The 24,123-nt window shown below is 41.7% G+C and overlaps 1 long non-coding RNA gene across 1 annotated transcript in view; it reads right to left on the bottom strand.

Annotated features, from left to right (window-relative positions):
- LOC123449824 overlaps nt 1-19,595 on the bottom strand; it is a 19,950-nt gene extending 355 nt beyond the window's left edge. The window contains exons 1-3 of the long non-coding RNA XR_006632046.1: nt 19,299-19,595; nt 19,004-19,211; nt 1-327 (exon numbers count right to left, since the gene is read on the bottom strand). The exon at nt 1-327 is cut by the window's left edge and continues 355 nt beyond it. This is a non-coding gene — a long non-coding RNA (uncharacterized LOC123449824). The remainder of the gene's footprint in view (nt 328-19,003; nt 19,212-19,298) is intronic.
- Between the last annotated feature and the right edge of the window lie 4,528 nt (nt 19,596-24,123).

Genomic DNA, 24,123 nt, shown 5'->3' with positions numbered 1-24,123 from the left:
AGAGACTCAGCAGCCTGTATGTGGGATAACCCGCGGATGTCCCACATCCTGCCACATGTGTCCACCACTTCAACAAACATCCTAGTACTACAGTGCTACAAAATTTAAGAACGACAACTGTTTGTACATTAAGTGTTTGAGTCTCTTCAGTTTACACTCACTATTATCAGCATACATGTTACTCAGAAAGAATTTAGTTTACTAAATGCTAGGTCAAACAAGAGTTGCAAGTCACCTAGAGGATACTTGAGCTCATGACTCTTGAGAAACCCACTGGATCAAACATTCCATGTCACCAACAGGAAAGAAAATTTGCACTGCAGGCAACTGCTAGTTGAAAAAAAAACAGTAATGCATAAGAACAAGTTATAGCCATGAGAAGATTTTTGCTGCGTGTAACACTAGGCATACTGACCATCAGGTCCTGAAACAAGTAATCAACGGATCCTGATACAAGATATTAGAGAGTTGTTGGCTGCAACAAGTAAATGAACAAATCCTTGAACAAGGAATCGCAGAACTGAAAAGCACTATCAAGATTCAGCATTTGGTTTGAATGGTTCTTTGATGAGCAAGGATCTAAATGAGCATGTAGCATACTGACAAACAAATATAGCTAAGTGAAATACCTCAACCTGCTTAAGGAAATCAAAAGCGTACGTCATTTACCTCAATTAAAATTGTATAAGGTCTTGCACTGACATAAAAGAAAAGATGCACACATGCAAATGCTCTTTCTTAAAATACCAACTCTAAATTGTTGAACTACTGCCAGTAAAAAATATGCAAAAGGCTCAAGTATTCCAGGCATATATTCTGAATTTAGACTTTCGCCTCAGGCGCTGGCTTCTCGCCAAGCAGGTGCCTCATTTTTTTGTACATGTCCAGAGCTTCAGATATTGTAACCCCACACAAATAGTACGTACAACAGAAGTGATGATTCAGGTTAAAACAGCATTAGAGATGTAATGCTAAGGTTGATGTCAGTATGTCACACAAATAGCTCAACTTAGAAACGGTGAAACACCCGCGTCGATACCTATACAGGTCACATCATTCAATTCCTATCAAAGAATGTATGCTCAGAAGTTTGTATCATGCATTCCTAGTTATTCGTTTCCTTCTCTTTCTTGCCACGCTAACAAAATAGATATATCTCACAGTAATTAGAGAACATTAAATACATCAGTGCATTCTTAAAGACAAGAATAGAGTACCCAAAGTGTCCAGCGCTACCATGCAGCTATCTATTCTTCGAGAAGTTCATACTGGTCTATCTAAAGACAAATGTTCACACTCGCTGCCGTTGGTGGCCTGACTACATGACATGAGAATATCCGTGTCTCTCAGCAAGCGAAGCGAGATGGTGAGACAAATGTTCTGTTCACACACATGCTTGGTGCACGGCCATAAGAATATCCAATGATATGAGATGTGCCAGCGACTCCAGGTCTCCAAATATTATATGACGGATGCTCCACGGAAACAGAAACAATAGCTGAGGGGCAGTGCAACTCTTAACATCTTCAGGACAGTTACACTTACTGATATAATTCTTAGTTATGATAACTTATTCCAAGTTCTCAAGGGAAAATTCCTTTTTAGTCTTTTGCTGCATCAAATCAAATCACTTGTTTGACATGCCTGCAGCCGCTGCTGCATTTTTGTACAACACGTTGCTTGGGAGCAACACAGATTTAGAGGTAAGTCGCCTTTCTTTCCCTTAATCTGGTACATTTGAATGCCTAACAGTAATATATCAACAAACCAAATGCTTTGAGGCGCTCAAAGTATCCGCAGGATATATAGTGAGTTGAAACCATTCATTGCCTCATAATCCAAGTTACCGCCGAAACAACTCTAGTAAAAAAGAAGAAGAAACACACACTGCTATTGCTGTCAGGTGTTGGTTTCTATGGGACGCACGCACGCAACGAGGCTTGGAACAGCAAAGGTGGTCCTGTACCGTGAAGGATTGTGCATAAGATCTGGAAGGAGGCTCATATTGATATGATCCAACAGTGGGCTTATTTCCGCGGTGTCTATCTCTAGGTGTGAGGCATCATCGTCAGTGCCAAGATCCATGTTAAAACTTGATTGCTGTTCTTGAGCGCACCGACAAGTTGTGTTACTCCAAGATCCATGTTTCCTTATAATACTAATCCAATCCCAGATGCTCTAATAATCCACCAATTTTCATAAACATGATTGATACTGCTAACTATCATCTATCATGTATAAATGCGATATATCCAAGGTTAATCATACTACAGCCTAAAGTTCTTCAACTTCAATCTCCAAAGATGTGAACTTAACACAAAGCAATTGACCAACATCATAACCATGATTTAAATAAACTCAAATTTTATGGTTATCTAAATCAATATAAATCACAAGTTCTATTGACCGACTATGAATTTGTATATGTATTATTGAAGTCCATCGTAAATTTTGGTTCAGGATCACAATCAACTGATTAAATCCAAAGTATTCCAAGATTAATTAAAGATCTCTTTATCCACCAATATAATAATCACCATGCTCAACTAGACCTAAGTTCTCATAATCCACCGAACACCTTTGACTATCTCTTGAATATCACTTCTACATCACCATCAGGTTATCTCATCTTCCAATCATAACTCCGCAAAACAACTTTTGTATGACACCACCCAACTTGGTGCATGTTGGGGCTTAAGGATGCAACATGATTAACTCACACAATAAAAATCTGATGTTAGCTTTTATTCCAGGAAAAAGTTGTTGGTGCTTTAAGCGGTTCTCTTATAGTTCTATAAGTTAAGCACAAAGATATAAGTCCATGCTATCAGAACTTTAATAGTTAGGTCGGGTTTCTTGGGTTAGGTTTGGTTCAGAGAGAGGCCTAAGCTTGAGAGCGTAGAAACTCGGAATAGGTTACACTCGTTATAGTTTGAAGGGCTAGACTAAAGCACAACACGACTTCTATCTCTCCAAAGTCACCCACACAACACAATAGGTGTGGCACTTCACTCCAGAACAACCATAACATGCCATCCCGAGTAGTAGATCCACGTGCAGACATCGAATCTACCCACAACTGTTCACCATCGCGGCTGGCGCAAAGTCATGGGGTGGATGAAGCCTTTCTCCTCCCAATGCCCTCTTCTTGCCTTCCTCACTTCCCCTATCCACCGAAAGTCTTTGACTATATCCTCAAGATCACAATCACCAAAGTATATTCAACCAAAATCTCAAAATTTCACCATGAAATTTGATTCAAGATAACAGTCACTTAGGTAAATTCAAATTATTCTAAGATTAATTAAAAACGTGTTTATCCACCAACAAATAATCACATGCTCACCTACTAAACGTAAAATCTCATAACATCCTTGACTATCTCCTTAATATCACAATCACCAAACTAAATCCACATAAAATCATTCTCTCAGGTGTTGCTAATGATCTTTCTCCTAGGGAGAGTAGACGAAGATGGCATCAATGATAACAACGACAAACTTGTCCAAGAACTCACAAACATGTTATTCATGATGTTCATCAAATTGCTAGGTAAGGTAAGGATTAGGTCAAGAGCCACATCGTTCATATCCAACTTCGTTGTCACAGCTTGACCAAGTCATGGCTTGATGAGACTTAAGGTTGATAGGGTTTGGATGTGAGGGTAAATGTTCACCATAACACACTTAAACACCATTTCTGTCATACCAACTATTATGAGGCTCACATGGCCCAATTCCCGCAAGGTTATCACATACCATAAAAATTGCCATCTCTTTGAATTAATCCAAACGATCCTCCTAAGATGATCTTTTACTCATAACATTCTTGGGGAGGGGTATCAAAATCACCTAGGTCTAACAACTCCGATCCACATGTATCGTATCCATGATTATATCCATATGAGGCACATGCAAGCTACTAAGCTTAGACCAAAACATTAGAAATCTAAGTGCCCCCAAGTTATCTCCATCCTATAATCCAAGTAGCTACCTCATTTAACCTAAAGGAAACACATGTTGTGCTACTCAAAGATCCTAGTTTTCTTACTACTAATCCAATCCGAGATGCTCCAATAATCCACCAATTTTCATAATCATAATTGATGTTGCTAACTCTTATTCTGGCCTAAAGGAAACACAAGTTGTGTTACTCCAAGATCCTTGTTTCCTTATACAACTAGTCCAATCCCAGATGCTCTGATAATGCACCAATTTTCATAATCATGATTGATACTGATAACTATCATCTAACCTTTATAATGATATATCCAAGGATGATCATACTACACTCTAAAGTTCTTCAACTTCAATCTCCAAACGTGTGAATTTAACACAAAGCAATTCACCAACATCATAACCCTGATTTAAATAAACTCAAATTTTATGGTTATCTGAATCAGTATAAACCACAAGTTCTATTGACCGACTATGGATTTGTATATGTATCATTGAATTTTTTTTATCCATCATTAAATTTGGTTCAAGATCACAATCGCCTAATAAATCACCATCAGGTTATCTCATCTTCAAAGATATATCGTCTTCACTATTATAAAGTTTTTAGTTGGTGGTGAGTTCATCCAGAGCGGAACTCGGAAGCAATCCCACCACCCCACCCTATATACCTGCCACTATAGCTCTATTAAATTACGGGAACATTGTACTAACACGCATGCTCCTCCATTGGCTTAAGGATATGCCTACTGACCCCACCGCCACCTCATGTAGCTGTGCAGCAAAACGAGCTTTCTATGCCCCCATCTGACCAAAACCTCTTCGTCTTCCAAGTCCCAAGCGTTGCTTCTATTAATTAATCTCCCGTGTATGTGTGACGAGAACCAACACTCCTACCTCCTTTGCACCTGCCAATTCTGGTGATAACGTCAGCTCTAACGCGATAGCTAGAGCCCGACTATACGTTTGCAACATTCGTTATTTCGGCTCCATTCCGCCCATCACTATGCCGTCGTGTCGAGCATCAACAGTCGAAATTTATAAATCTGCCCCCAAGCATCTGCGGACCCGTCCGGTCAATGATCGGGTCTGTCCGTTTTGAGCCCCTATTTTTTGTCATGCAGCCGCATTTTTTATATATTTTTATATGTCCGATCACTTGCACGTGATTAGTGAACAAAAAAAAGGATGAATAAAAAAAAGATGATCCGAGATGAGATTGTATCCTACATGACAGACTGACCGGGCATGACCAAACGTGTCCGCAAGCCGTTATATCATTTTCATATTTAAGATGGATATGAGGGGTGTCCTTCAGTCCAGACATTTGAGATAGATTTGAAGGATCATATTAAATCATGTTTTTATGACCAGTCACTGATCAAATGGTTAATTTGTTAAGGTGCCTGGTTATAAATGATCTAAGCCTCCATGAAACCTGTCCCCGACCCTTCCGTCACGCCACAGCATGCTGCACCAGGGTGCACGAAGCTAGCTAAAACCAACTGGATGGATTTTTCTTCGGCCAAACACACGCAGGCGAATCGTAGGACACGAGATAGATGGCAAGCCAACTTTGCTGCGTATTCGTACCTGACCGGAATAATCACCTTGCAACCTATCGTTGGTACATCCAACGAAAGCGGCCCCAGCCCATCAGATTCGAGTCCTATGCTTGTCTTTATTTCTAAATTTATCTCATCTTCGAATCATAACTCCTCAAAACAACTTCTGTATGGCACCACCCAACCTGGTGCATTTGGGGCAGAAGGATGTAACATGACTAACTCACACAATCACAATCTGATGTTGGCTTTTATTCCACGCAAAAGTTGTTGGTGCTTAAGCGGTGCTCTTACAATTCCATAAGTTAAGCACATCGATATAAGTCCATGCTTTCAGAACTTTAATAGCTAGGATGGGTTTCTTGGCCTAGGTTTGGTTCAGAGAAAGGCTTAAGCTTGAGAGCGCAAAAACTCGAATAAGTTTCACTTGGTATAGCTCAAGCCCTAGACTAGAGCACAATGTGACTTCTATCTCTTCAAACTCACCCACACAACACAATAATCGTGGCACCTCACTCCACAACAACCATGACATGCCATCCAGTAGTAGATCCACGTGTAGACATTGAATCTGCCACAACCGTTCACCATCACGGCTGACGCAAAGGCATAGGGTGGATGAAGCATTTCTCCTCCCAATGACATTTACCTGCCTTCCTCGCCTCCCCTATCGCCATTCCCTCACTGCTCGACTCCAGGTTCAAAAGCTGATGGCGGCAGCAGTCCGCTCCCGGCAGCGTTTTCACCCCTTCCACCACACCCCTCGTGCACTCTCCGCTCCATGTCAGTCCGATTGGACATCCTTTCCCTGGCTACGGGTCGCTCTGTGTGCTGTCTCGATCCCACAACCCGTGTTCCTCTGCTGGGCGCCACGATAGCTGAAAGCCCAAGCACCACCTATCGACGGTGCAGGAGCAAAGGCAGTCGGCACCGCAATGTCTAACGCACATGATGTGAGCATGACGCTACCTGTCGCCGGGGCCAACGGCCGCCAACAAGGGAACGTGGGATGGTACATCAAGCCCGTGACACATAACCCGCATACAGGGGAAGGACGCCAAGCCGGATCAACAAGGAACAAAAATTGCATGACTTCCACACCCACTTATTCTTGTTTCACCGTCTGGTGCTTCTTTGTCAACCTCTTCAAATGAGCCCCTACCCACACCGGAGATTACACAACGTTAGTGCCAGATATTTGCTTCTGTTGGTTCTCCATCTTCGGGTTTTTCTACTGATTCTTCTGGTAACGAGAGACCACTTTTTACACAACAAGGTATCTCATGAAAGTCAGCCTTCCTTGCTCTGCAGGGTGACATTCATCTCGAGCAGTTCAAGATCACAATCACCCAAATTAGTGCAATGCTAATTAAAGAACTATTTATTCACCAATCTAATAATAACCATGCTCACCTACTAGGCCTAAAATATCAAAATCCACCACACATCTTTGACTATGTCCTCAACATCCCAATAACCAAACTAAATCCACCTAAAATATCATAATCCATCGTGAAATTTGATTCAAAATCATAATCACCAAGCTAAATCCAAATTGTTCCAATTAATTTAAAGATATGCTTATCCACCAATGTAATAATCATCATGCTCACCTATTAGACATACTATCTCATAATCCACCGAACATCATTGACTATCTTCTCAACATCACAATCACCTAGCTAAATCCATCTAAAATCTCATAATCCACTATGAAACTCTATTAAAGATCACAATCACCTAGCTAAATCCAAATTGTTCAAAATTAATCAAAGATTTGTTTATCCACCAATATAATAATCATTATGCTCACTAATTAGACCAAAAATGTCATAATCCACCAAACATCTTTAACTATCTTCTCAAGAACACAATCACCTAACTAAATCCAACTAAAATCTCGTAATCCACCGTTAAATTTGTTTCAAGATCATATTCACCTAACTAACAAATTACTGTAAGATTAATTAAATATATGTTGATCCACCAATCTAATAATCACCACGATCACCACTAAACCTAAAAACTCATAATCCACCGAAAATGTTTGACTATCTCCTCAAGATCATAATCACCAAAGTATATTCAACCAAAATTGCCAAACTGCCAAATTATTGTAAGAGTAATAAAATATTTGTTTATCTATCAATCTAATAATCACCAGAGTGACCTACTACACCTAAAATCTCATAATCCACCAAAAATCATTGATTGTCTCCTCAAGATCACAATCACCAGAGTATATTCAACGAAAATCTCAAAATTCACAATGAAATTTGATTCAAGATCACAATCACTTAACTAAATTCAAATTGTTCTAAGATTAATTAAAAACGTGTTTATCCACCAACATAATAATCGCATGCCCACCTCACAACAATCACGTGCTAAACGCAAAATCACATAACATCCTTACTATCTCCTCAATATCACAATCACCAAACTAAATCCACATAAAATCATTCTGAGGTGTTGCTAATGATCTTTCTCCAAGAGGTCATCAATGATGACAACAACAAACTTGTCCAAGAACTCACAAACATGTTCTTCCCATGATATTCATCAATTGGCTTGGTTGGGTAAGGATTAGGTTAAGGGCCACAACCTTCATATCCAGCTCTGTTGTCGCGGCTCGACCAAGTCATGGCTTGGTGAGACTTAAGGGGTATAGGGTTTGGGTCTGAGGGTAAAAGTTCACAATAACACACTTAAACACCATTTCTCTGATACCAACTATTATGAGGCTCACATGGGCCAACTCCCACAAGGTTATCACATACCATCAAAATTGCCATATGTTCAAATTAATCCAAACCATCCTCCCATGATGATCTTGTACTCGTAACATTCTTGGGGAGGGACAACAAAATCACCTAGGTCTAACAACTTTGATCCACATGTATTGTATCCATGATTATACTCATATGGGGCACATGCAAGCTACTAAGCTTAGATCAAAACATCAAAAATCAAAACCCAGTTATCTCCATCCTAGAATCCAAGGAGCTATATCATTTAACCTAAAGGAAACACAAGTTGTGCTACTCCAAGATCCTTGTTTCCTTACTACCAATCCAATCCTAGATGGTTCAATAATCCTCCAATTTCCATAATCATTCTGACCTAAAGGACAATTTTCATAATTTTCATAATGCTGCTAACTCTCATTCTGACCTAAAGGAAACACATGTTGTGTTACTTTAAGATCCTTGTTTTCTTATACTACTAATCCAATCCTAGATGATCTAATAATCCACCAATTTTTATAATCATGATTGATGCTGCTAACTATCATCTAGCCCATATAAATCCAATATATCCAAAGTTGATCATACTACACCCTAAAATTCTTGAACTTCAATGTCGAAAGGTGTGTCTTTAGACTGTCAGGTTTGTCGGTTGGGCAAACATGTTCAATTAGCTTATCTTCATCGTGAGACTGTGTCTCGGCATCCTTTTGATCTTGTTCACTTGATGTTTGGGGTCCAACTTCCTTTGCATCGAAAGGAGACTATTGCTACTATACTATCTTTATAGATGATTTCTCTCGGCAAACATGGATATATTTATGTTTTCTGGTAGTGAGGTCTTATCCTCCGACATGCTTCATACTCACTTTCCACTCCTATTTGCGTCTTCAAATGCAGATTTTCCTCTTGAGTTCATCTATCATCTGTTCGGCAAATTCCTTGTTGGGCATGGCACATTTGCTCAGTTCTCTTGTCGTGGTCCTGATGCTCAGAATGTTTGTGTTCAGCGCAAGCATCGTCGCCTCCTTAAGGCGACTCGTGCATTGAAGATTGTTGTCGCTCTTCAATCTCCCTTTTGGGTTGAGTTTTGTTTCTACTTCCACCTACCTCATGAACATTTAGCCTTGCTCGCAGGGTGACATTCATCTCGAGCGTATTTCTGGTCATTTTCGTTACTCCTCATTGCTTCATTTTTTCTTTTGTGTTTGGCACGCGTTCTTGCCCCCGTGAATGCACCAAACTGACAGCTCGGTCTGTTGAATGTATCTTCTTGGTTTCTAAACCATCTTCTTGGTTTCTAAACCATCTTCTTCTAACGAGCCATCTCCCTCGACTATTATGCTCCTTCTGTTGGCAATGCAACTCCACTAGCTCTACCTACTTATGGCTTTCGCGCTACCCCGCTTCCGCCTATTGGCCGCGATGGGTATTCTGACGCCGCTCTTCTCGAGACGACTTCTTATCGAGACATCGTTTTCTTCCCGAACAACGGCATGCAATGGATAGGAGATTGCTGCTCTTGAGCGCACCGACAAGTTGTGTTACTCCAAGATCCATGTTTCCTTATAATACTAATCCAATCCCAGATGCTCTAATAATCCACCAATTTTCATAAACATGATTGATACTGCTAACTATCATCTATCATGTATAAATGCGATATATCCAAGGTTAATCATACTACAGCCTAAAGTTCTTCAACTTCAATCTCCAAAGATGTGAACTTAACACAAAGCAATTGACCAACATCATAACCATGATTTAAATAAACTCAAATTTTATGGTTATCTAAATCAATATAAATCACAAGTTCTATTGACCGACTATGAATTTGTATATGTATTATTGAAGTCCATCGTAAATTTTGGTTCAGGATCACAATCAACTGATTAAATCCAAAGTATTCCAAGATTAATTAAAGATCTCTTTATCCACCAATATAATAATCACCATGCTCAACTAGACCTAAGTTCTCATAATCCACCGAACACCTTTGACTATCTCTTGAATATCACTTCTACATCACCATCAGGTTATCTCATCTTCCAATCATAACTCCGCAAAACAACTTTTGTATGACACCACCCAACTTGGTGCATGTTGGGGCTTAAGGATGCAACATGATTAACTCACACAATAAAAATCTGATGTTAGCTTTTATTCCAGGAAAAAGTTGTTGGTGCTTTAAGCGGTTCTCTTATAGTTCTATAAGTTAAGCACAAAGATATAAGTCCATGCTATCAGAACTTTAATAGTTAGGTCGGGTTTCTTGGGTTAGGTTTGGTTCAGAGAGAGGCCTAAGCTTGAGAGCGTAGAAACTCGGAATAGGTTACACTCGTTATAGTTTGAAGGGCTAGACTAAAGCACAACACGACTTCTATCTCTCCAAAGTCACCCACACAACACAATAGGTGTGGCACTTCACTCCAGAACAACCATAACATGCCATCCCGAGTAGTAGATCCACGTGCAGACATCGAATCTACCCACAACTGTTCACCATCGCGGCTGGCGCAAAGTCATGGGGTGGATGAAGCCTTTCTCCTCCCAATGCCCTCTTCTTGCCTTCCTCACTTCCCCTATCCACCGAAAGTCTTTGACTATATCCTCAAGATCACAATCACCAAAGTATATTCAACCAAAATCTCAAAATTTCACCATGAAATTTGATTCAAGATAACAGTCACTTAGGTAAATTCAAATTATTCTAAGATTAATTAAAAACGTGTTTATCCACCAACAAATAATCACATGCTCACCTACTAAACGTAAAATCTCATAACATCCTTGACTATCTCCTTAATATCACAATCACCAAACTAAATCCACATAAAATCATTCTCTCAGGTGTTGCTAATGATCTTTCTCCTAGGGAGAGTAGACGAAGATGGCATCAATGATAACAACGACAAACTTGTCCAAGAACTCACAAACATGTTATTCATGATGTTCATCAAATTGCTAGGTAAGGTAAGGATTAGGTCAAGAGCCACATCGTTCATATCCAACTTCGTTGTCACAGCTTGACCAAGTCATGGCTTGATGAGACTTAAGGTTGATAGGGTTTGGATGTGAGGGTAAATGTTCACCATAACACACTTAAACACCATTTCTGTCATACCAACTATTATGAGGCTCACATGGCCCAATTCCCGCAAGGTTATCACATACCATAAAAATTGCCATCTCTTTGAATTAATCCAAACGATCCTCCTAAGATGATCTTTTACTCATAACATTCTTGGGGAGGGGTATCAAAATCACCTAGGTCTAACAACTCCGATCCACATGTATCGTATCCATGATTATATCCATATGAGGCACATGCAAGCTACTAAGCTTAGACCAAAACATTAGAAATCTAAGTGCCCCCAAGTTATCTCCATCCTATAATCCAAGTAGCTACCTCATTTAACCTAAAGGAAACACATGTTGTGCTACTCAAAGATCCTAGTTTTCTTACTACTAATCCAATCCGAGATGCTCCAATAATCCACCAATTTTCATAATCATAATTGATGTTGCTAACTCTTATTCTGGCCTAAAGGAAACACAAGTTGTGTTACTCCAAGATCCTTGTTTCCTTATACAACTAGTCCAATCCCAGATGCTCTGATAATGCACCAATTTTCATAATCATGATTGATACTGATAACTATCATCTAACCTTTATAATGATATATCCAAGGATGATCATACTACACTCTAAAGTTCTTCAACTTCAATCTCCAAACGTGTGAATTTAACACAAAGCAATTCACCAACATCATAACCCTGATTTAAATAAACTCAAATTTTATGGTTATCTGAATCAGTATAAACCACAAGTTCTATTGACCGACTATGGATTTGTATATGTATCATTGAATTTTTTTTATCCATCATTAAATTTGGTTCAAGATCACAATCGCCTAATAAATCACCATCAGGTTATCTCATCTTCAAAGATATATCGTCTTCACTATTATAAAGTTTTTAGTTGGTGGTGAGTTCATCCAGAGCGGAACTCGGAAGCAATCCCACCACCCCACCCTATATACCTGCCACTATAGCTCTATTAAATTACGGGAACATTGTACTAACACGCATGCTCCTCCATTGGCTTAAGGATATGCCTACTGACCCCACCGCCACCTCATGTAGCTGTGCAGCAAAACGAGCTTTCTATGCCCCCATCTGACCAAAACCTCTTCGTCTTCCAAGTCCCAAGCGTTGCTTCTATTAATTAATCTCCCGTGTATGTGTGACGAGAACCAACACTCCTACCTCCTTTGCACCTGCCAATTCTGGTGATAACGTCAGCTCTAACGCGATAGCTAGAGCCCGACTATACGTTTGCAACATTCGTTATTTCGGCTCCATTCCGCCCATCACTATGCCGTCGTGTCGAGCATCAACAGTCGAAATTTATAAATCTGCCCCCAAGCATCTGTGGACCCGTCCGGTCAATGATCGGGTCTGTCCGTTTTGAGCCCCTATTTTTTGTCATGCAGCCGCATTTTTTATATATTTTTATATGTCCGATCACTTGCACGTGATTGGTGAACAAAAAAAAGGATGAATAAAAAAAAGATGATCCGAGATGAGATTGTATCCTACATGACAGACTGACCGGGCATGACCAAACGTGTCCGCAAGCCGTTATATCATTTTCATATTTAAGATGGATATGAGGGGTGTCCTTCAGTCCAGACATTTGAGATAGATTTGAAGGATCATATTAAATCATGTTTTTATGACCAGTCACTGATCAAATGGTTAATTTGTTAAGGTGCCTGGTTATAAATGATCTAAGCCTCCATGAAACCTGTCCCCGACCCTTCCGTCACGCCACAGCATGCTGCACCAGGGTGCACGAAGCTAGCTAAAACCAACTGGATGGATTTTTCTTCGGCCAAACACACGCAGGCGAATCGTAGGACACGAGATAGATGGCAAGCCAACTTTGCTGCGTATTCGTACCTGACCGGAATAATCACCTTGCAACCTATCGTTGGTACATCCAACGAAAGCGGCCCCAGCCCATCAGATTCGAGTCCTATGCTTGTCTTTATTTCTAAATTTATCTCATCTTCGAATCATAACTCCTCAAAACAACTTCTGTATGGCACCACCCAACCTGGTGCATTTGGGGCAGAAGGATGTAACATGACTAACTCACACAATCACAATCTGATGTTGGCTTTTATTCCACGCAAAAGTTGTTGGTGCTTAAGCGGTGCTCTTACAATTCCATAAGTTAAGCACATCGATATAAGTCCATGCTTTCAGAACTTTAATAGCTAGGATGGGTTTCTTGGCCTAGGTTTGGTTCAGAGAAAGGCTTAAGCTTGAGAGCGCAAAAACTCGAATAAGTTTCACTTGGTATAGCTCAAGCCCTAGACTAGAGCACAATGTGACTTCTATCTCTTCAAACTCACCCACACAACACAATAATCGTGGCACCTCACTCCACAACAACCATGACATGCCATCCAGTAGTAGATCCACGTGTAGACATTGAATCTGCCACAACCGTTCACCATCACGGCTGACGCAAAGGCATAGGGTGGATGAAGCATTTCTCCTCCCAATGACATTTACCTGCCTTCCTCGCCTCCCCTATCGCCATTCCCTCACTGCTCGACTCCAGGTTCAAAAGCTGATGGCGGCAGCAGTCCGCTCCCGGCAGCGTTTTCACCCCTTCCACCACACCCCTCGTGCACTCTCCGCTCCATGTCAGTCCGATTGGACATCCTTTCCCTGGCTACGGGTCGCTCTGTGTGCTGTCTCGATCCCACAACCCGTGTTCCTCTGCTGGGCGCCACGATAGCTGAAAGCCCAAGCACCACCTATCGACGGTGCAGGAGCAAAGGCAGTCGGCACCGCAATGTCTAACGCACATGATGTGAGCATGACGCTACCTGTCGCCGGGGCCAACGGCCGCCAACAAGGGAACGTGGGATGGTACATCAAGCCCGTGACACATAACCCGCATACAGGGGAAGGACGCCAAGCCGGATCAACAAGGAACAAAAATTGCATGACTTCCACACCCACTTATTCTTGTTTCACCGTCTGGTGCTTCTTTGTCAACCTCTTCAAATGAGCCCCTACCCACACCGGAGATTACACAACGTTAGTGCCAGATATTTGCTTCTGTTGGTTCTCCATCTTCGGGTTTTTCTACTGATTCTTCTGGTAACGAGAGACCACTTTTTACACAACAAGGTATCTCATGAAAGTCAGCCTTCCTTGCTCTGCAGGGTGACATTCATCTCGAGCAGTTCAAGATCACAATCACCCAAATTAGTGCAATGCTAATTAAAGAACTATTTATTCACCAATCTAATAATAACCATGCTCACCTACTAGGCCTAAAATATCAAAATCCACCACACATCTTTGACTATGTCCTCAACATCCCAATAACCAAACTAAATCCACCTAAAATATCATAATCCATCGTGAAATTTGATTCAAAATCATAATCACCAAGCTAAATCCAAATTGTTCCAATTAATTTAAAGATATGCTTATCCACCAATGTAATAATCATCATGCTCACCTATTAGACATACTATCTCATAATCCACCGAACATCATTGACTATCTTCTCAACATCACAATCACCTAGCTAAATCCATCTAAAATCTCATAATCCACTATGAAACTCTATTAAAGATCACAATCACCTAGCTAAATCCAAATTGTTCAAAATTAATCAAAGATTTGTTTATCCACCAATATAATAATCATTATGCTCACTAATTAGACCAAAAATGTCATAATCCACCAAACATCTTTAACTATCTTCTCAAGAACACAATCACCTAACTAAATCCAACTAAAATCTCGTAATCCACCGTTAAATTTGTTTCAAGATCATATTCACCTAACTAACAAATACTGTAAGATTAATTAAATATATGTTGATCCACCAATCTAATAATCACCACGATCACCACTAAACCTAAAAACTCATAATCCACCGAAAATGTTTGACTATCTCCTCAAGATCATAATCACCAAAGTATATTCAACCAAAATTGCCAAACTGCCAAATTATTGTAAGAGTAATAAAATATTTGTTTATCTATCAATCTAATAATCACCAGAGTGACCTACTACACCTAAAATCTCATAATCCACCAAAAATCATTGATTGTCTCCTCAAGATCACAATCACCAGAGTATATTCAACGAAAATCTCAAAATTCACAATGAAATTTGATTCAAGATCACAATCACTTAACTAAATTCAAATTGTTCTAAGATTAATTAAAAACGTGTTTATCCACCAACATAATAATCGCATGCCCACCTCACAACAATCACGTGCTAAACGCAAAATCACATAACATCCTTACTATCTCCTCAATATCACAATCACCAAACTAAATCCACATAAAATCATTCTGAGGTGTTGCTAATGATCTTTCTCCAAGAGGTCATCAATGATGACAACAACAAACTTGTCCAAGAACTCACAAACATGTTCTTCCCATGATATTCATCAATTGGCTTGGTTGGGTAAGGATTAGGTTAAGGGCCACAACCTTCATATCCAGCTCTGTTGTCGCGGCTCGACCAAGTCATGGCTTGGTGAGACTTAAGGGGTATAGGGTTTGGGTCTGAGGGTAAAAGTTCACAATAACACACTTAAACACCATTTCTCTGATACCAACTATTATGAGGCTCACATGGGCCAACTCCCACAAGGTTATCACATACCATCAAAATTGCCATATGTTCAAATTAATCCAAACCATCCTCCCATGATGATCTTGTACTCGTAACATTCTTGGGAAGGGACAACAAAATCACCTAGGTCTAACAACTTTGATCCACATGTATTGTATCCATGATTATACTCATATGGGGCACATGCAAGCTACTAAGCTTAGATCAAAACATCAAAAATCAAAACCCAGTTATCTCCATCCTAGAATCCAAGGAGCTATATCATTTAACCTAAAGGAAACACAAGTTGTGCTACTCCAAGATCCTTGTTTCCTTACTACCAATCCAATCCTAGATGGTTCAATAATCCTCCAATTTCCATAATCATTCTGACCTAAAGGACAATTTTCATAATTTTCATAATGCTGCTAACTCTCATTCTGACCTAAAGGAAACACATGTTGTGTTACTTTAAGATCCTTGTTTTCTTATACTACTAATCCAATCCTAGATGATCTAATAATCCACCAATTTTTATAATCATGATTGATGCTGCTAACTATCATCTAGCCCATATAAATCCAATATATCCAAAGTTGATCATACTACACCCTAAAATTCTTGAACTTCAATGTCGAAAGGTGTGTCTTTAGACTGTCAGGTTTGTCGGTTGGGCAAACATGTTCAATTAGCTTATCTTCATCGTGAGACTGTGTCTCGGCATCCTTTTGATCTTGTTCACTTGATGTTTGGGGTCCAACTTCCTTTGCATCGAAAGGAGACTATTGCTACTATACTATCTTTATAGATGATTTCTCTCGGCAAACATGGATATATTTATGTTTTCTGGTAGTGAGGTCTTATCCTCCGACATGCTTCATACTCACTTTCCACTCCTATTTGCGTCTTCAAATGCAGATTTTCCTCTTGAGTTCATCTATCATCTGTTCGGCAAATTCCTTGTTGGGCATGGCACATTTGCTCAGTTCTCTTGTCGTGGTCCTGATGCTCAGAATGTTTGTGTTCAGCGCAAGCATCGTCGCCTCCTTAAGGCGACTCGTGCATTGAAGATTGTTGTCTCTCTTCAATCTCCCTTTTGGGTTGAGTTTTGTTTCTACTTCCACCTACCTCATGAACATTTAGCCTTGCTCGCAGGGTGACATTCATCTCGAGCGTATTTCTGGTCATTTTCGTTACTCCTCATTGCTTCATTTTTTCTTTTGTGTTTGGCACGCGTTCTTGCCCCCGCGAATGCACCAAACTGACAGCTCGGTCTGTTGAATGTATCTTCTTGGTTTCTGAACCATCTTCTTCTAACGAGCCATCTCCCTCGACTATTATGCTCCTTCTGTTGGCAATGCAACTCCACTAGCTCTACCTACTTATGGCTTTCGCGCTACCCCGCTTCCGCCTATTGGCCATGATGGGTATTCTGACGCCGCTCTTCTCGAGACGACTTCTTATCGAGACATCATATTTTTCCCGAACAACGGCATGCAATGGATAGGAGATTGCTGCTCTTGAACGCACCGACATGTGGGATCACATTTACCTTCCTCCACATGCTTATTCTGTCACTTGTAACTTGTAAGTGGGTCTATATGGTTTAGACAGTGATGGTTCTCTTGAGCGTTTCTAAGCTCGTCTTGTGACATGTGGCTTTCAGCAGAAACATGGTTGTAACTATGATGAGACATTTGCTCTTATGGCCCGTATGACCACTCTTCGGACACTTCCCATTGTGATATTTCTTTGCCACTGGTATGTCTCTCGGGTGGACGTCATGAATACATTTCTTAATGGCGAGTTGCATGAGAAAGCCCCTCATGTATGATTTGAGCATTTTATCTTAGTGGCGAGTGCTCATGATCCTGCACTTTATTTCCACCTTTCAGCTCGTGGTCGAACTCTTATTTTACATGTCGATACATGACTATCACTGGCAACGACGTTGAGTGGATTGCCTTTGTAAATGCTTGTCTTAGTGAATAGTTTCTATATCTGATCTTGGTCATGTGTGCCACTTCCTTGGGATTGAGGTTTCTTGTAAGTCTGATGGTTTCTTTATTTCCCAAGAGGGTTAGAAAGGAGGGGTATTGAGAATGTCAAAGGGGGTGTCATTATCAAGCACATAGGGCATAGCTAACCCTATCTAACTTACTTAGCAATGCAATACTAGTAAACTATACTTTATGCATGAAAAACAATTCTAAGTGTGTAATGCAAATATGGGTTCAAAATGATTAGAGTAGGTTGCTTGCCTCGCTCGGCAAAGTATTCAATGCTTTTGGTCACTCCTCAAACATCCTTGAATCTTCCAAAAAATAACGTTTTCTACTCGCTCGGAAAATGAAAAATAAATAACACACAATCAATAGACAGTACACGCAAATGGCTCCAAGATTTACAAAAGTAGCATCATTGGAAAAACACCATCAACGTCCCGTGCGAGAAATAAAGCAAAGCTCAACGCTTTCACTCATTGCACTATACTAGGACGAGTGCAGTATCTTCGCTAGAGAAACAATTAATGCATATGATTCAGACATTTTCAGACAACTAAATTGCAACATCGCATTCTAATTTCTAACCTCCCAGTGCAAAACATTAAGTCGGTTAAGGTAGGAGTAGGCCTAGGATTACCCACACCCATGATTTAATTTTGTCAAATTTTTCACTCCAAGCACTATGCTGAACGGAGACAAAAGTTTTTCAATGCAGAAGCATTGTACAGGTTCAGACTTTCTCAGATAAAATAGTTTTCCTGAATGCAAAAGCGTCATGTTTGTTCGACTAGGACTACTCACAGCTAGAATCAAGATTGTGCACGAGTTCAAACCCAAGTGTCTCGACAACATCAGAAGAGGCAATTTCATGATCCAGTCCAAGCATCCATGAATTTGCGTTTTGCTAAACTAGGGATTGTTTCTTTAACAAGCCGTTCCACGACCTGACTAATTAGCTCCCACCTACCGCAGGAAAAGAAAACCGCAACGAAATCTACCTAGGATTTGGCTCTGGCTTATCGCACGCAGGGAGAGGTAAAGCTGAGGGAGGGGGCCGAGCTTACCTCTGGCAGTGGAGCAGGTAGAGGTAGATGAGGCGAGCTTCTTCAAGCGACTGCGCCATCACGTTCTTGACGAGCTTCTTGCAAGCACGCACGTAATTGCTTGAGGTGAGATGAGACGAGACGAGACGAGAGGAGGGGAACGCTAGCCGGAGCAGGTAGACGAGCTTCTCTTCACCTCAATCGACTACGCCGCCAAGTTCTTGACCACCTGCGCCGCAAGCACACACGCAATTCAGTCGCCGGAATCCGCGGCGTGAGATGAGACGAGACGAGAGGAGAGGGACGCTAGCCGGACCTGCGGGGAGAGGTGGGCGACGTAGACGCCCTGAGAGATGAGGGCGAAAAGGTTCTTGAGCGCGTCGAGCTTGTCGCCGTCGAAGCGGGAGTCGAGGAGCGCCGGGATGGCGGCGCCGTCCCGGTTGCCGTAGAGGTGCGCCTCCTCCCACAACCCACGACGCTGCCGCGCCGCTGGCCCGCATCCCGCCCATCTCCGAATCAGTCTCTCGGTAGGCTAGCTTGCGTGCCCCGGCTCCCTCGTCGAACGCGGCGGCGCGGATCTCGGCCGCCGTCGCGTTTGCCGTGTCCGTCTCGTCACGGGAGCGGGACATGGAGCGGGCCGTATAACCTAGGCCGTCCAGGAGAGGGACTGGGTCGTATTTATTGTGTGCAAATTGGCCCGGCCCAGCGCAAGATCACCCTTCCGTTCGTTTCCGTTTTTTTAGGTTTCTGTGGTTTTCATTTTCGTTTTAATTACCTCTTCATGTTTATTTATCTCGTGCTTTTATTTTTTACCTTTTTATTTCGCGAATATTTTTTGAACCCGCGAATATTGAAAAATGATGAGCATATGTTCATCTAATTTAAAAAAAAATCAAATTCAAAATGTGTTCACGAGATAGGAAAAAAGTCATACTTTTACAAAATGTTCATGAATTTCTAAAAATATTCATTAACCAAAAAGGTTCATCCAATTAAAAAAGAAATTGTTCACCAAATATATAAAATTTTCATCAATATTTAAAAAAAGTTTATTTTTACCTCACATGGAGCGGGCCGATCCTCACGTGTAACCTAGGCCCTATTTTCTATGGGTCGGATCCACATACATCCGTCCATGGTTGTATAGGGATACAAATGGGATTAGAAGTTGGGATACGGTGAGCACTCTATAGAAGTGCGAAGGAGAAGTGCAACGATCTCAACTCCGGTCGTCTCCTCCTCCAAATCCCTCGTCGGAGTGCAACCTCCTCCTGTCAATCCTGTTGAAATATGGAGTGAGCTTTACGTCCATCCAATATTTTCAGAAAAATCTCTAAAGGATCATGTAGATGACATGACAAGAGAGTGGTGGATAGTTTAGTCTCATCTTAACAGTGGAGAAAGAGTTACACCTCCTTATACGAAACTTTCTCCCACATGTTATTGTAGCTTGAGAAGAGAAGTGGTTCTCACATGCTCCTCCTCCACCGCCCGTTGCGGCGCGCGAGAATGAGCGGAGCCGAGCTTCCTATGCGCTTATTTTTGCCGCACATGAACAGAGAGTCCCGAACAGGAGAGTCGCGATCTGAGACTTCAGATCATGGGTTGCTACCGACTCAAACGTGGGTCCAACCCTCGTCTCTCCACGCGGTCGCGCCTATATATATATGAGGCATCCGCCAATCCTAATCATTGCAACAAATCGAATCTCCTTCCATGCGCACTCGTCCCACGTTGTTCCTTTGTTATTGATGTCGTTGGTGATGCCATCCCGTCCACCACATACACGGTTGTCGGAAGAGCAGGCCTCTGAAAGCCTTCCTCCCCAGGTCATGTACAGGAGAGGGCGATTAGGATTTTGATGAACATCTCCTACGCGACTGCTCGTCATCGTCCACGTCTGTGTCGTCTTCATCGTCACCATGTCCACCCCCAACAAAGTCGATCGTCTCGCTGGCAAGAAACTCGAAGCCAACAAGAAGGTCATCGAAGAGGCTATTATCGCCACTAGCGCTGCTACGACCAACTCACCTATTAGAGGGTATAACATATTTATCCATCATGTGCTTATTTTTGTCTTTAGCAATACTAGCTATGCATGTAGATGTTTTTACTATATGCGTAGTACATGCTTATTTAAACCATAATCAATATGTGATAAATTGTATCAATGCCAAGTTCATGATTTACTAAAGGATTAAATTAATCGAAAAATTGCTAATATACTCAGCAATCCAAAAAAAACCTAAATTATGTAGGCAATTTTTGATTCAAGGTTTTGCTGCTGCACTAAAACCGACCCCGTTTAGGGGGATGTATTTGAAGTGTCGCAAGACTAAAACCGACCCACAGTGATGAACGTGTTCTGGATCGCCGGTGCTACTCATGTAGGAACGATCCCTCCTGAAAAGGAGAAGGTGTTCAGAGAGGCCACCGTCATCTTTGTTGGAGCAGTTCTAAGCGTGATCGGAGATAAGTTGGTTGACGCATATTTACATATTTGGGTTGTCAAGGACTTGTGGGACGCGCTCGTATCTAAATTCGATGCCATTGTTGCTGAAAGCGAGATGTATGTCATCGAGTAGTTCCACAATTATAAAATGGTCGAGAACCATTCTGTATTGGAACAAACTCATTAGTTACGGTGCATCGCTAAGGAGCTTCGGCTTCTTAAGTGTTATTTACCGGGCAAATTAGTTGCGAGATGCATAATCTGTGAGGTCCCTAATTCATGTAGAAACTTTTCTACCACTCTGAAACATCAAAGGCATGAGTTCTCAGTACATAATGTGATAAGTCATCTAAATATTGAGCAGAATTCGAGAGCAAAGGACTAGCACGAGAAAGGGTTGAAGGAACTTCTGTCGCCAATATGGTAATAAGAAGAACTTCAATTCCCACATGCCCAAGGGAAATAATTATCTCTAACATAATACTGAATTTAAGAAGAAGGGTAATAATATCTTGGAGAAGAACAAGAAGGCAGATTGTTGCTTCACTTCTGGTTCGGAAGAACATTGGTCCAACAAGTGCCCAAAGAAGTACAAAAAGCCAGGACACGACTCCAAGTCTATCAATATGATTGTAAGCAACAATGAGAATGTGCATCTAGGTACGGTAATTAATTTACTGTATTTTCAGTTTGTCAATCCACCGATTGGTTTGTAGACACTGGTGAAAATATTCATGTGTGTGTTGACATTTCATTATTTTCTTCTTACTAGGTCACAAGCACATGTGCGTATTGATGGGGGAATGGACCAAGTACTTATGTTCTTGGTGTTGGCACGATCGATCTGAAGTTTACTTAGGAGGGGGGGTCTGTTGGGGAACGTCGCATGGGAAACAAAAATTTTCCTACGCGCACGAAGACCTATCATGGTGATGTTCATCTACGAGAGGGGATTTCCGATCTACGTACCCTTGTAGATCGCACAGCAGAAGCGTTAGTGAACGCGGTTGATGTAGTGGAACGTCCTCACGTCCCTCGATCCGCCCCGCGAACCGTCCCACGAACCGCCCCGCGATCCGTCCCACGATCTAGTGCCGAACGGACAACACCTCCGCGTTCAGCACACGTACAGCTCGACGATGATCTCGGCCTTCTTGATCCAGCAAGAGAGACAGAGAGGTAGATGAGTTCTCCGGGAGCATGACGGCGCTCCGGAGGTTGGTGATGATCTTATCTCGGCAGGGCTCCGCCCGAGCTCCGCAGAAACGCGATCTAGAGGTAAAACCGTGGAGATATGTGGTCGGGCTGCCTTGAAAAAGTTGTCTCAAATCAGCCCTAATTGCTCCATATATATAGGAGGAGGGAGGGGAGGCTTGCCTTGAGGCTCAAGGAGCCCCAAGGGCTGCGCCACCAAGGGAGGAGGAGTCCTCCTCCAATCCTAGTCCAACTAGGATTGGAAAGTGGAGTCCTTCTCTCCTTTCCCACCTCTTTTTTTTCTTTCTCTTTGATTTTCTATCCTTGACGCATAGGGCCCTCTTGGGCTGTCCCACCAGCCCACCAAGGGCTGGTGCGCCACCCCCAAGGCCTATGGGTGTTCCCCGGGGTGGGTTGCCCCCCCCCCCCCCGGTGAACACCCGGAACCCATTCGTCATTATCGGTACATTCCCGGTAACTCCGAAAACCTTCCTGTAATCAAATGGGGTCATCCTATATATCAATCTTCGTTTCCGGACCATTCCGGAAACCCTCGTGACGTCCGTGATCTCATCCGGGACTCCGAACAACATTCGGTAACCAACCATATAACTCAAATACGCATAAAACAACGTCGAACCTTAAGTGTGCAGACCCTGCGGGTTCGAGAACTATGTAGACATGACCAGAGTGACTCCTCGGTCAATACCCAATAGCGGGACCTGGATGCCCATATTGGATCCCACATATTCTACGAAGATCTTATCGTTTGAACCTCAGTGCCAAGGATTCATATAATCCCGTATGTCATTCCCTTTGTCCTTCGGTATGTTACTTGCCCGAGATTCGATCGTCAGTATCCGCATACCTATTTCAATCTCGTTTACCGGCAAGTCTCTTTACTCGTTTCGTAATACAAGATCCCGCAACTTACACTAAGTCACATTGCTTGCAAGGCTTGTGTGTGATGTTGTATTACCGAGTGGGCCCCGAGATACCTCTCCGTCACACGGAGTGACAAATCCCAGTCTCGATCCATACTAACTCAACGAACACCTTCGGAGATACCTGTAGAGCATCTTTATAGTCACCCAGTTACGTTGCGACGTTTGATACACACAAAGCATTCCTCCCGTGTCAGTGAGTTATATGATCTCATGGTCATAGGAACAAATACTTGACACGCAGAAAACAGTAGCAACAAAATGACACGATCAACATGCTACGTCTATTAGTTTGGGTCTAGTCCATCACGTGACTCTTCTAATGACGTGATCCAGTTATCAAGCAACAACACCTTGTACATAATCAGAAGACCCTAACTATCTTTGATCAACTAGCTAGCCAACTAGAGGCTTGCTAGGGACAGTGTTTCGTCTATGTATCCACACATGTATATAAGTCTTCATTCAATACAATTATAGCATGCATAATAAACGATTATCTTGATACAGGAATTATAATAATAACTATATTTATTATTGCCTCTAGGGCA

The sequence above is a fragment of the Hordeum vulgare genome, chromosome 1H (genome assembly GCF_904849725.1).
Source record: "Hordeum vulgare subsp. vulgare chromosome 1H, MorexV3_pseudomolecules_assembly, whole genome shotgun sequence".
Taxonomy (NCBI): domain Eukaryota; kingdom Viridiplantae; phylum Streptophyta; class Magnoliopsida; order Poales; family Poaceae; genus Hordeum; species Hordeum vulgare.
The sequence above is the reverse complement of the archived record's forward strand: the minus strand, read 5'-3'. Positions and strand labels throughout refer to the sequence as shown.